The sequence below is a fragment of the Psammomys obesus genome, unplaced genomic scaffold (genome assembly GCF_907164565.1).
Source record: "Psammomys obesus unplaced genomic scaffold, mPsaObe1.curated_primary_1811, whole genome shotgun sequence".
Lineage (NCBI taxonomy): Eukaryota > Metazoa > Chordata > Mammalia > Rodentia > Muridae > Psammomys > Psammomys obesus.
In genome coordinates this window covers 21,867,844-21,883,099 of record NW_026585644.1, presented here as the reverse complement: position 1 = coordinate 21,883,099, position 15,256 = coordinate 21,867,844, and the positions used below count along the sequence as shown (strand labels likewise).

General features: G+C 39.1%; 1 non-coding gene across 1 annotated transcript; it reads left to right on the top strand.

Moving 5' to 3' along the window:
- The first annotated feature begins 4,889 nt into the window (after positions 1-4,889).
- Positions 4,890-4,962, top strand: Trnak-uuu (transfer RNA lysine (anticodon UUU)). Its single transcript has one exon. It is a non-coding gene; the product is annotated as a tRNA-Lys (tRNA).
- The last annotated feature ends 10,294 nt before the right edge of the window (positions 4,963-15,256 follow it).

The following is a 15,256-nucleotide window of genomic DNA, read 5'->3' as shown; positions in this document are numbered from 1 at the left end:
AAGAAAGAAAGAAAGAAAGAAAGAAAGAAAGAAAGAAAGAAAGAAAGAAAGAAAGAAAGAAGGAAAGCAAAAGTAAATTGCACACTCTCGAATTCTGAGCTTATTTTTATTGTTCTAAAGTCAGTTCTCGGGAGACCGTTAATGCATCACATTCAGAGAACAGATAAACAAAAGAGAAGCAGGCAATATCTGTGTGATATTGGTGCTTGGAGAGGCAAAGGAGATTAAATGGCACGTATGCTGTTGGCATTTGATAAATATTGGCTGGAACAAACCTCTCATGTGAAGTTACATGCATAAACTCTGGACATGGGCTCCTATGAGAGAAGATTTTACTACCATGGGTCTGGTGGAGGGTCCTAAGGACAGATGGATGCCAAGAGCTTCAGGGGTGCTTAGCTTTTATACAGCTAGCAAGGTTTCTCTAGGGCAAGTTACTGCACACCTCATAGGCCCAATGCTGTCTGTCATCTATGAGATGGACATAATATTTGCTTCATAAACTTTCCATGAGGAAAAACAATGAGATAGCATCAGACAGACCACAGTGAGTATTCAAAAGTATTGGTGCACCATAGTCTAGTTACAAATGCGTTTCCACACACTTGGAAATGACACTACCTTGGATCCCTTTTGAAATTAATCCCCATACAACACAAACAATGCTATTTCTTTGCAGGCTGCGATAGCATGATATTCACTGTATGTGTGCATTGTTTAATGTATACATTGTATGTGTATATTGTGTAATGATCAAATCAAAGTAATTATCCTGTCTTCATCTCCCACAGCCATTCTATGCGTTGGAACCTTTTACCTATTATTCCTTAGTTCTTTTTAAATACATAATAACCTATTGCTGAGTATAGTTACCCTACCATGCTGCAGAAGACTAGAACTAAGTCCTCATTCAACTGTATTTTGGCTTCTGCTCTTCTCCTTGGGAAAGGAGTAGATTGCAAATATCTGCTCAGCCAGAATCTCCATAGTCAACTTAGAAATGAACATGTTCCATGACGCTCCTCTTGTGGCCTTAGTTACTGCTATTCCTTTCTTCTTCCTACATAGTAAACTTAGAACTTTGGGGTTTTTTATTTATTCTTTCACAGTTTTCCTACACACACATATAAACACGTGCAATAAGCATAATACTCTTTGTGTTATGTCCGTTTGTTTCCGCTCCCTTTTCCCAATAAATACCTTCCTCCTTCTAACAAGTTTCCCTTTTACTTCCTGGCTTTTTTTATTATTATTATTCACAGCCCACTTCGTTTAATTAGTGTTAGTCACATGAGCATGGGGGTGGAGACAATTTACTCAAGTAAGGATAACTTAGCAGTGGCTATACCACTGACAAATACGACTGCCTTCACCCAGCAGCCATTAACTGTCAGAAGATCTCAGGGAGACATGAGGTCTAATGAGCCACTCCTCCCTCTGTGATAGAGTATTGAAGGGCCAGTTTTTGTAGCCATCATGCACGCAGCTACTGCTGTTGTGAGTTCATGGGTGCAATGGTTCCATCACATCCAGAAGACAATATTTCACAACAAAACAACTTTAAAACACTGAAAAATAAATTACAAAAGGCACCAAAGTTTGGAAAGGGCTTCCAAGCTCTTGTATTGGCAAAATCAATCACACAATCTGCAATTTCAATGAAATCCATGTAAAGAGTTTAATGTTCTTCACAGAAATAGAAAATAGCAATCTTAAAAGTTGTATGGAAAAATGAATACCATGGAGAGTTGAAGCAATTCCATGCAAAAAGAATACAACTAGAGGCTTCACATTCTCTGATCTCAAACTGTATAGCAGACAACCTGGTGCTGAGCAGCACAAAGTAAAAACACAAACCAAGAGAACTTAACAGAAGATACAGAGATAAAGCCACACAGACATAGATACCTAAACTTTTGACAAAGGTGTCAAAAAATGCGCTGGACAAAATGGCAGTCTTTTCAACAAAACATACTTATAAAACTGGATATCTGCCTGCAAAGAATCAAATTATATCTACATTTCTCACTCTGTACAAAAATTAATTTAAACTGGATCAGAGACCTTAATCTAATACTTGGAGACATTGAAACCACCAAAGGGAAAGTTAGAAAAGAACACTTCAGGTCATAGCTATGGGCAAGAAATTTCAGGGTAGAACCCCAATAACACAGGAAAAAGCCACAAGAAGTGACACAGGAAATTAACCTCTGTTTTTCTGTGTAACTTTTTTAAAGATCTTATATCAGATGGAGAGGAGATGGAATCCAAGCCTCGAAGATATCTAATCATACTCACTGAGGATCCAAGGCCTCTCTGTGCCTAAGATTATGGTTGATATAAGATGAGTTCCAGACACCTGTGAGGTAAGCATCCATTCGGCGATTACTAATAAGGGTTAGTAAGCAATTGCTATTTCTGTAACATTCCCCTGTGCAGAGCTGTCATTGTTTCCTGACTTCTCACACAGAGGAATTAATAATGTTCCCATAGTGTGCCAAGGCCAGTACTGGCCTTGGCTCTACTGTCCCATATTTGCTAAACAGATTGAGTGAATCCAGAAAAATCTGGTTTTAGCCTCGATTTCATCTTCTACCCTTTCATTTTAAAACTCCATTTTATGCAAGCACTTTAAGCAAGTAACTTTTAGATGGAGGTTTATTTTTGATGAAAAGTTTGGATTCTGTCTACTGTCGTTTTTAAGAACAGTTTTACAAATAAAATACTAACAATTCCTGAGCCTTCACTTTAGACTATTTCTAGACCAGTAGTGGGAGAGGGAAGGAATAAAAGGAAGGAGGACAAATTCAAAGGGAGGGAAAGAGATAGAGACAGAGGCAAAGAAAGAGAGATGAGACAGGGGGAGACAGAGGTGAGAGGTATAACACAAGTCAGAATGAACATGAGGAAGGAAGGGAACATCAGAGAAAGGACTGAGGAGGGAAGATACAGGAGATGAATCAAGAGAAGGAAGAAAGGAAATTTCAGCTATGTGAGAGAGAACATATTCAGTTAAAAATTCACAGTTGGACTCTTATCTGTGAATAGCAAATGCCTAAGATTTTAGAATACCAAATTTCTTCACATTTTGCAAAAGCAAAATCTCTCTCAATGAAAATTCAACAAGGACCGAATAAATAGAATGAACATAAATCTTGTCTTTAAAAGTTTGATTTGTGTTTTGAGGGCTTAACAGCACATCTATCATAAAAGGATTTCATGCTGTCATTGTTTAAAACTCTCATATTAAACATGTCATTCCTAATGGCAAGATAAGCAAATATGAAATTGATTTTGAATTGAGGAAAAATGGGAAGGAATTTAGTGGAGCCATTATGTTGTCAAGAATTCTTCATATTTGTAGTAATTCTAAGGCTAATTATTTTGTTCCAAGAATACTCCAACTATGTGTCTTCTTTTCCTGTGACTTTTCTCCCTTGACAATTTCGGTGTTGTTTCTGAAAGATTAACAAGAGGCTGAAAAGGACACTTTGTCCTGACATAGCAGACTTAGGAAAGTGCATATGAAATCTAGGTACTTCCAGGGTTCTGAGTACGCGTGATCATCCCATAATACAACTATCTATGAATTGGCTGCATACAATAAATCATCAGATAGAAACATCACTGCAAATGCATACACATACAATTATATAATTTCTTTTAGCAAACATATAACATGTGGATGATTATCCAAACACATATAAATTTTATTATCAAAATCTCTTCCTACATTCTTTCTTCTCGTATACTGTTTTCCCAGGCCACTTGTTTTTAGAAAAATATATTTGTTTGAACAGTAACTTCTAAATGTTCGTGACGACCAATAAACCATTTGGATTTGACTTTGGTTTGGAAATAGAACGATTGTTTATATAATCAATTGAGGCGGGGTCTTTTATGCTGAGTAAGGGTCCTGAGTAAAAAGACTTGCCAGAAAGATACCACAAAGACATAGAGAGAAGGCCATCTGAAGAGAGAAGACAAGTTTATAACCATGTTTCTCTATGGGAGAGCAATGAGGGTGGCATTTTATGACAGCAATTCTGGGAAACAAATGCAAGCCCTGTGAACAGATGCTCCATTTGATGGGAGGGACTTTAAGAACATGATGAAGCCAACTCTAAGCCTCCTGGAAAAGGTAAGATGGAATAGGTTGAAGAACACAGTGTGATTTCCGAATGCCTGTCAGTAGTTCACTGAATGTGTATCTCTCCACGTTCTTGCTGCTTCTTAATCCACTTATTTTTTATGTTCTAAACATCAAGAGGCAGTGTAGCAGTGGGACTTTTGCCCACTCTATCAGTAAGTCTGTGACATGCCAAGCACCAGGAAACTACCATAAATATCTATGGAGGAGGAACAAAGTGGAAGAAGCCAAACTCCCCACAAATGAAGCTGAATCTTTCTTCCCAGTTCAAATTTATTTCCCCAAACTCTGATGATGTCAGAAAAACACTTGCAATCCACTACTCTTTTTACAAACTTACTGAATAGTATAACTCGGCTTTTTATAGTAAAATATAATTTACCACTTCTGTTAATGAGGTCATTAAATTTTATGACATCTATTATGCTCAGCATTAGGGAAAGGAAATAATAATAGACTTTTAGTGCTATTGGGGACTTTGGAATATTCGTTTCTACTTTACTTTTGTATACACTAGACAAACATGGGTCTGGAGAAAAGAAGGAACTAAACCTGCGTGTCCTAACTCCTAGCTTGGTGTCTTGCATGCTGTATCACACTGTATTTTGGGAAATCAGACTTGATGTCTAAGAGGCTTTAAAAGTACCAGATAAACATTAAATCTATATTTTATTCATAAATTCCTGTCATCTCACACTGAAAAATGTTAAGCCTTAAAAAAACATCTGTTTTCAAAAGAGCCTGGATAGCTCAGTTGGTAGAGCATCAGACTTTTAATCTGAGGGTCCAGGGTTCAAGTCCCTGTTCAGGCAGAAGTTTTCTTAAGCTCCTAAATAAATAAAAACATAATAAAGACTTCACTGTCCTTCCTCCAAAGGAGCTGGAGAGTGCGAATGTAGCCGGAGGATTAGCAAAAATGAAATTACATCTCATCCAAATAGTAGCACTTTAGTTGCTGTTCAACAAATAGTCTCCAAATACAACTGCTTTCTCCAAGTTATCACTGATGGATCCTGGTCTCTTCTTTCAAATGTATTTTATTTTCTCTTTGAGAATATCCATACCTGGATACAACGTATTATGATTATATGCTTCATTCTCCCCTCCAATTTTCCCAAGGCTTCTCTCCCTACATGTCTCCTAAATTTCATCCTTTTTTTTTCCATTTCATTTTTTGTAGATGTGGGTGTTTTGCCTGCATGTATGTCTGCATACCACATGTGTGCCGTGCCCTTGGAAGTCAGAAGAAGGCATATTATTCTTCAATACTGGAGTTACAGACTGTTGCGAGCCACGAAGTGGGCACTGGGAATTAAACCCAGATCCTCTAAAAGAACAATCAGTGCCCTTAACCATGGGGATGTTTGTCTCTACTGTCCCTCATACTCTCTTAAGTGTATCTCCTTGTATCGAATTAGTGGTCCCCATATCCAACTTTCTTACTTGCAGTACTGCTCATCTCACATTGAGTAACTTCGAGTGTTTTGTGAAATGTAGAACAACTTATTCTACCTGACATATGAGTGGCCAGGAAATAGTTTTATGGTCTTCAGCCTATCTAATCAGCCTACCACGTAGTTCCTTTCAGAATACATGGTAGATATCATCTTCTGGAATTCTCTAAGCCTAAGTCTCTTCTATGTCTTCATCACGGTTGGATAAAACCCAGGTGCTCTTCTGAGAGGCTCCATCAAACTGTTGATGGAAACAGAGGCACAGACCCACAGTCAAACAATAGGCCAGGCTCAGGGAGTTTTATGGAAGAGTGGGAGAAAGGATTGAGGAAGCCAGAGGGGTCAAGGTCACCAAAAGAAAACCTACAGAACAGACCAACATAGGCTTTTGGGGGTCTCAAGGAGTCTGAACCACCAGCCAAGGAACATGCATGAACTCTTCCCGGGCACCCTGCGCACATGTAGCAAATATACAGCTTACTCTCCTAAAGATTGGAGCAGGGTGCTCTCTCTGACTCTGTTGCCTGCCTTTGGATCCCTTTTCCCTGGCTGGGCTGCCTTGTCAGGCCTCTGTGGGGGAGGATGTGCCTATCATCTCTGTGACTTGATGTGCCAGGGTCGGGTGGTGTCCCGGGGGGGGGGGACTCCCCTTCTCTGGGATGAAGGAGAAGAAGGAAGAGAGAAGAGGAAGGCATAGAGGAGGGGAGGGGCTGGAGATCAGGCAGTAAAGTGATTAAGTAAGTAAGTAAATGAGGGGCCCAGGTGCTACAATGTTTTTCTAACTTAGGACAAAATAAATATTAGTTCACTGTGGTAGAAATAGACTTCTGTTTTTTGTTGTTGTTGCTGTTGTTATTTTACTGACCAGATTGAAGAGACCAGTCCATCATTTATCAATGAATTTGTTGCATAGACTTTGATTTCAACATAAAGATTGTCAAACTAGACTCATTAAAAGAAAAAAAAAATCAAATTTTTCCCCAATTCAGTGACAAATTAAAACCTAGTATGTATTAAAATGTCTCCAGACATTATCAGGAAACAAGTCTATTTTAACCAGCTTCGTTTTGGGTATACTCCAATACCTGGCCCATAAATTCCTTCTGTTTACTGATAAACGGCCATAATTTAAGTAACATTGGGATCCATTTTCCAGGCATTTTATTAGCTTCTCTGAATTGATTAATGTTTCATAAACTCTGCTTGAGGGAGAAAAAAAAAAAAGATAGCAGTTTTGATTTTGGTGTATGCTTTTTAAAATGTGAGTTTAAAGTGTGTTACTAGCTGACAACATAGCGCCATCTGTTGGATGAGATAAACTTTGCTCAGTAGGAGCCATGTCTAAATGACCCCCAACCCTCAGCCTCAAGAGACTCACCAACTTAGTTCATTAGCAGGAATGAGAAACAGTGAAAAGAATATCCAATTTAAGCACAGCATTAATCTCTCAAAAGAGCAGGAAGTCACTGGGTGGCAGGAAGGGAATATAAACTCAAACACTCAAGCAAAGCTTTGACCTCTCTGTCCCGTTTCTAATTCGCATGAAGAATATGCCTATTGGTGGCCTGGAGAGACAGTTCAATGAGTGAAGTGTTTGTTATGTAATTATAAATCCCTGAGTTCTGGTCCCTACAAGCTCTTTAAAATATACCTCTGCAATTCCAGAATTCCTAAGGTGAAATGGGAGATGGATACAGAAAGCCCAGACACTTGCAGTACAGCTAGCCTAGCAAACACATGTGTGTCACACACACACATTTTTTGAGAAATAAAATGCCCATAGTACAGCATTACAATGGAGGCAATCATTACAGATCAGGTCTGTATAATGTTTAATACCACCCTGAAATACCTGAAGGCTTAACTCAAATTTCAGAGCTATAGAATTAAGATTGAGAACGCTCAATGTATGATTTTAATCTTTACTGTAACCACCTCATTTGTCTTTTTTGTATGGAGCTTTTATATTTATCTTATGATTGAAGTGTGTAAGGAAAGGATCTTCACTGCAAGATGCTGCCACAGGAGAGATATTCAACCCTGAATCCTACACAGGCAAAAACCATATACAAGTTGACTGACAACCAGCAGTAATTTCACAGCAATTCTTTCTATAAGTCAAACTTTTACACCTTTTCTACCAGAACCTATGATGACTTGTCACAGAGTACAGAAGCATCCAACAAACAAGATGTCTTACAGGTAGTGATTTTTAAACGGTCTCACAAACTTCCAGCTTGCAGGTGGTGGTAAACTGGGCAAGGGCAGGCTTCCGAACAGGCAGACATCTTGGTGTCACCTGAGGTCAGAGCCGTAAAACGTTGGCATGTAGAAATGCAACATGTTGACAGACTCTCTTTAAGTCCTTCAGCACCCAATTTCATCAAAGAAAATTTCCTTCAGGAGGAATCACTGAGAACAAAACTAGATATCAGTTTTAAAACAATCATAAGACCACATTTTTTTATTAATTTTCACATTATGTGCAAGAACTTTTCTACACACTATCAAGCTTTTTATAGACAAGTCATTATTTCTAAGTTACTTTTATTAACTTCCAGCGTAGGAACAATTTATATTATTTATAATATACAGATTATATATATAATATCTAACCAAGTTCAAAGAAGCACACATATGTGAGTATAAGCATAATTATGTAGAAGGCAGTTTGATGATGTGATCATATAGAAAAATCACATGAACTGATTCTCTTCTTGGGCCAACATTTTCCCGTCCTTCAGTTCTGACCACATCTTAGATCCAGACATGAACATCCTCTTTATGTTAAAAATCCCAGCTCTTGATTTCGGATTATTTGTAACCAATATTATTTGTGTGATTACATAGAACAATACTAAACATTGACCTTAAAGAATTATTTGAGAGTACCAATTATTTGCATGGCATGGAACTGAAATGCTACATGTTTTGCTTTGGGAAGAGAAATAATGAAGGGATAAACACAGATGTCTGGATCCTCAACCAGGAGGTTATAGATGATGCAAGAGAGGAGGCAGAGCCATGTCTACATGTTGTGTGAAACGCAGATGCTATGGATATGACATCTCCTACTAAACTTATGAAAGTAATGTGTGACATGAAATGTATTGTGGCTTCTCCATTTTTAGCACTCATTATTTAAATGAATGATTTAAATGAATGTGAGGCCAATGTGACAAAGGCCAAAGCCTCTGGACACTAAAATATTCCTGTGTATTCCATTCTTCTTCCACAGGAAGACAAACTGAATGTTTTATCTCATACACTGAACCTAGAAGCATACATGATATGCAAGCATGGTATGTATAACATTTATTAATGCAAAATGAGAAATGAGTTATATTTTTAAATCTACTGGGGCCACACTTTGATCCAGTTCTACTTGCTGTAACATCTGCAGCTGTCACATCTCTGTCTAGGAATCATTTAAATGATGCTTTAGTAACTATAGTTCTATTTTTATCATGCTGGAGTTATCGGTAAGGTACTGTGGAGAGTAACAAACTCTAGCAAAGTCATCAGAGGGCAGAGGAGATGTTATGTCAGCAAAGTGCATGCTGAACAAACATGAGACCCGAGTGTCATCTTCAGGACCCCTACACGGTTGCTGCTCATCATGATGGAGAACACTTGCAATCTTAGAGCTGAGTAAGCAGAGGCAGGAGGATCCTTAGGGCTCCCTTGACATGTAGCTGAGCCTAGCTGCTGAGCTTCAAGTCTGTGGGAGACTCTGTCTCAAAGGGGGAGGAGGATAGTTTCTGAGGAAGATGTCTGAGGCTCTCCAATGACCTCCACATGCATGTGTACAAACACATGTGGACGCACGTGTGTGCGCATGCATACAGACATGTGCAGGAATGCGCACACACACAGGCACACACACACACACACACACACACACACACACACGCAAAAAAAGAGAAAAGTCATTATAGTAAGTCTGTCACACTTATCACCGTAATGCTCAGATCGGACTCTTTAACCACAAGTGTCCTCCATCTGATGTTTTGTGTCCTTAGTGATTCTGCCACTGTATTTGAATAAATTAACATTTTCTTACGAATTAAAAGTTTAATACCTCAACCCAAAAAGAAGGCTTGGGTCCATATTGGCAGGCTACAAGAAAGCCCTCTCCTGCTGGATTTTAGTTTGTACTTCTGCATACATTGTTTGAAAATTATTACATAGCAGTAGCAATGATATCTAGAGCAAAATGAGTATGTGTTTTTTATTTGTGCTTATATTTTCTGTTTGAAAATTGATGTATGCTCATCACTTGAGAAATCAATAACTTAAACATAACATTAATGAATCCATAATTCTACTCTAAGGATCAGTAACCACTCTTTGCTTTTTCAACCTTGTAAACTTTCTTGAGACTGCCTTCCCATCCACCTTTCCACCTCCTGGTACTTGAACATAAACCATTTTTGGCATCTTAAATCATATTTACTAACAGAGGGGTGAGTTTAGACAAGTTATGTGTCTAAACTTCCTGGGGCAAAGGAGATAGTAATTGTTTATAGCCTTCTGGACATGGTTAAGATTATTAAGTATGTCGACAAAAATAGAACTTTTTTTTAATCAAGTGAGGGAATTGATTCTGTTGTTTTTTTTTATTATTTTATAAAAGTTAAAAAAATAAGCAGTTTGTCTCAGTGTCAGAAACAGCTGTGAATCCATGGTTGTCTGTCCCTGAAACCTTGGCTTTTTCCACAGAACCCAGAAGAAAAGTGCCAACTGTCTGATAGGAGAGATGCCAGCTATTTTAAAAGGGGAAGAAAGAAAAAGTAAACAACCGTTACTGATCATTGCCTTTTGAAGTACAAGTCAGTTTTCAAAACTGAATGGAATTACTCAGATTCATACTAAATATGGATACATTAGGTCATAGTGGCCTCTTCTGGTGAAAATGAGAATATCAGAAATAGTTATTAAAATTATAAATGTTTAATATGCTTTTTCAACTATGTGTATAAAATTTCTTCTTACTTGGAAGTTTCATTTCTTTAGATTACTAATTTGAAAACTGTAACACTCAGTGATATGAATGTTAGATCATCAGGATCAAAATTTTTATGGACCATCATAGATCAACATGAGGACAGAGTATCTGTGTTGAACAGACACAGAGATGAGTTTTTTCCAGTGACATCAATTCAGACAAAATTCTTGAATTTTACAGAACTCATATCACAAAACAACAACAAAGAAGAAAGAGATATAGTAACTGTGCTTCTACTTAATGACATGCTGCAATTTATAAGTAAATGTCCACCGTGATGATGTAACACACGTCACAAGGACCCATTGAGATAATGGTTACAACTCACAAGTTGCACACGAGGACAATAAGAAACGTCTTCATTTTCCACATTTTAACTAAATACACTTCCTAATTGTAAAGACTTCAGTCCCACTTGAGTGGCATGCCTGCTAACAAACAGAATCAGAACATCCCAAAGGGCGTCTATCCTTGCATGTGTAGACCCATTTAGTTGGTGTTCATTATCCCCACCACCATTTTTGAGAAAATGGCAAGGAAAGACAAAAGAGTGGAAGAAAAGCTATTGTTGATTCAGCTTACTTTCTGCAGGTAAACAGGGTAAAAAAAAATTAAATAAACAAAATAAAAAATTTTAAAAAAACAGGCAAATTTCTAGTTCTTTCCCATGCCAAGCATGCATAGCTATGGTTTAGGAAGAGATTATGTGCGATGTGGTAATTTCAGAAAGTAATTGTTTAACCTCAGAAAACACTGTCTGGTTTGCAGAGAGAAATCACAAAAGTAGAAAGACAGCTGAGAGAATAGGAAAACCTATCTTTGCCAGCTATACATCAAACAGGGAATTAATTGACAGGTTCTGTAAATGATTACAAAGTTAAACACACCCCCTCAAAAACTTGAGCCCCAGAAAAGGAAAATGGTATGACCTGAGATACCTCTTTGGCAAGGGCTGATCAATCCCAGACCAGAACCAAGGTATTTAAATGAACTCTGAACGACATACTAGATGACCTTTCTAACCACACAGAAGACATAATAATAGCCTTTGGCAGCAGTGTGTCCACTTACTAAGGTAGGTAAGTATCTGGATCTGTGAACAGATTATTATATTGAATGTAGAGCCAGTATGCCTTCCTCAGCACATGACGATAAACCCCAAAGGCACTCCATGCTTTGTGGAGTGACCACAGTAACACTCTACATGGGCCAGGTAGATTCTTTTGGGAAATCGGTGAGAACTGCATTTCATCCCTGGTTCACGGGCAGCCTTGCCTCGAGGTAGGCAGAGATGTGCAAAGTCCTTCGAACAAAACTCCTGCATGGAGCTTAGGGAACATTTTACAGCTGTGATTTCCTTTTTTAATATAATTTAATTTGCTTTTATTTAGTTTAATTTTCATGTTTCAGTGTGTGTAGGCATGTGCGCATGCTTGTGTGTTTGTTTATGGGCGTGTGTGCATGTGTGTATTTGGGAGGCTGGAAGCCAGAGATTGATATTAGTTCACTGAACCTGGAACTCACATCTTTGGCTATACTGCGAGCTACAGTGAGGGCCACCTCCACCCTCCCACCCCCAGCTCTGGAGTTACACATGCACGTCCCTGAGCAGTACCTTGTGTGAGTGTTGGGGAGCCACACTAAGGTCCTCATGCTTGCGTGGTAAGCACATTGCCAACTTAGCCATCTCCCTACCCTGCCAAACGTGATTTCTTAAAGGAAAGCTGTAGCTCGTAGAGAATTTCAACTTCAGTCTTTTGTTTTTCACTTATTCTTTAAAACATTTTCCAGCTATCAACACAAACTTGCTAAAGAGATAGCTCACTTTGGCCAAGCGGTGATGGTGAGTCTTGTGGTTTCCCTAAGCCTCTGAGCCCTGAATGCTACGGTCAGCACAGGGATAAATTCAGAAAAATGCCCTTTATCTAACTCTGTAAGGCAGAAATAATTCACTTTTGCCCCTCAACTGAAGAATGGATGCAGAAACTGTGGTACATCTATACAATGGAGTATTACTCAGCAATGAAAAATAAGGAAATCATGAAATTTGCAGGTAAATGGTGGGACCTGGAACATCCTGAGTGAGTTGTCCCAGAAGCAAAAAGACACGCATGGTATATACTCACTCATATAAACATACAACATAGAATAAACCCACTAAAATCTGTACATCTAAACAAACTAAGCAAAAGAGAGGACCCTAACTAAAATGTTCAATCCCCATCCTGAAAGGCAAAGAGGATGGACATCAGAAGAAAAAGAAAATAGGAAACAACCTAGGAACCTGCTACAGAGGGCCTCTGAAAGCCAGAAGAAAACAGGAAACAACCTTGAAACCTGCCACAGAGGGCCTCTGAAAGCTTCTGCAGTATAGACTGTCAAAGCAGATGCTGAGCCTGATGGCCAACTGATGGGCAGAGTGAATGGAATTTTATGTAAGAAGTGGGAAATAGTAAGAACTGGAGGGGATGGGAACTCCACAAGGAGAGCAACAGAACAAGATAATTTGAACACAGGGAACTTCCCAGAGAGTCATACTCCAACCAAGGACTATTCGTGGAGATGACCTGGAACCCCTGCACAGGTGTAGCCCATGGCAGTTCAGTGTCCAAGTGGGTTACATAGTAATGGGAAGAGGGACTGCCTCTGACATAATCTGATTGGCCTGCTCGTTGATCACCTCCCCCTGAGGGGAGAGCAGCCTTACCAGGCCATGGTAGAGGACAATGCAGCCACTTTTGATGAGAACTGATAGACTAAGATCAGAAAGGAGAGGAGAACCTCCCCTATCAGTGGACTTGGGGAGGGGCATGCATGCAGAAAGGGGAGGGAGGGTGGGATCGGGAGGGGAGGTGGGAGGGGCTTATGGGGGGATACAAAATGAATAAAGTGTAATTAATAAAAAATTTATTAAAAAAGTTGAGATTCACAAAAAAAAAAAAAAAAAAAAAAAAAAGCTCATTCAAAAGCAACCTGACTTCATATTCTGTTTATGCTGGGCAGAACTTGCAGTGTCCTGACCTAAAATAAAACAAGCAAGCCATGAGCCTGGCTTCTCTGCAATCTGCTCTCAATTACTGAACTCTGCCAAATGAAGGAGACTTCTCTCTCTGCTGTGGTTTTGTAATTACCCCTTTCCCCGTAGTTCCTTGTGTGTGGCTGCAAGAGGATGTCTATCATTGTACAATTTACTTAAGGTAACTTTGTTGGAAACTATTTCTACTTCTGGGCAGTAAAGAATAATTTATCCCATCATCGCATTGATTTAAATATTTCCCTACCATATGCTCCTTTCTGAGTTGTTCATTCTGACATATCTTCCATCTGATAGCTCCTGAGGCACCTTGAGGAGGACGTCTTTCCTGACATCCACATTGGCCTCCTGGCCCCTCAGTATTTGCCTAGGAGCTGACAGAGGATTTTACAAAAGTTCATATAACGGTGAATTGCAGTTTCCTATGAATCTGTCATCCACTCGATGAATAATACATTGCTGAGCAAAGGGCTGTACCCATTTTATGCTGCTTTTATATGGACTGTGTGCAGAGAGACCCATGAAACTATTACAAACTATGCAAACTTGAGTGCTGATGTGAACACGGAAGGCAGCTCAGCATCGCTATCCACACAGACAGCTCCTTCATGCAAGCTGAGGATTAGAGGAGCCTCCTGTCATGCAGAGATATGCTTGATAAAAACCAGGGCCAACAGCTACAGCCCACGTGCCATTTCCAGAAGTGAGGGATGCCAAAAGTAGAGACCTTTCCGACACAACATATCTGTTGGACACTGCCTGTGCCTCTGGAAACCCAATTAGACTTTGTAATGGATCCTCACACCTGGCTTTCCATCTCTTCATTGTCCCATCAAGGGCAGGATGGACATCTATACTCCACAGAACCCAACAGTTACTTACACCAAACTCTCAAGTTTATCTGACCAAATCCAAACCATTAATCATTGCCTCACTATTCGAAAGATTTTTGTAGTTTAGTTTGGCATGTCTTGACAATAACTTTGATATCTACGTGAAGCTGTTTTATTAGAATTCCTAGAACAACAGCTTGTAATTTCATTTTAAAGTTTCCTCTTTGATCATATGATAACTCCAGACCCTCTTGTTATTCCATGCTGTCCTTTGGGTGGCAGATCCCTGCAAGTACAAAGTCAGGATTGACCTCGTGCCCTCCATCCTGGAGGTACCTCAGGATCAGAGCTTTCCAGTTCCTCCTAAATAGTTTTGGGTCAATTTGACACAAGCTAGGGAACCTTAACAGGAAAAATGCCTTCATAAGAACCAGCTATATGGAAGCTTCTAGAGCATTTTCTTAATTAATGATTGATGGAGAGGGCCCAACCCATTGTGGGTGGAATCATCCCTGGGCTGGTTGTCCTGAGTTCTGTAAATTAAAAAAAAAAAAAAAAAAAAAAAAAAGCTGGCAGGAAAATAGTGGTGCATGCCTTTAACTTCAGCACTTAGGAGGCAGAGGCAGAAAGATTTCCATGAGTTCAAGGTCAGCCTGGGCTATAGTGTGAGTTCCAGAATAGCCAAGACTACACAGAAAAAAAAAAAAAACCCTGTCTTGGAAAAAAAAGGAAGAAAGAAAGAAAGAAAGAAAGAAAGAAAGAAAGAAAGAAAGAAAG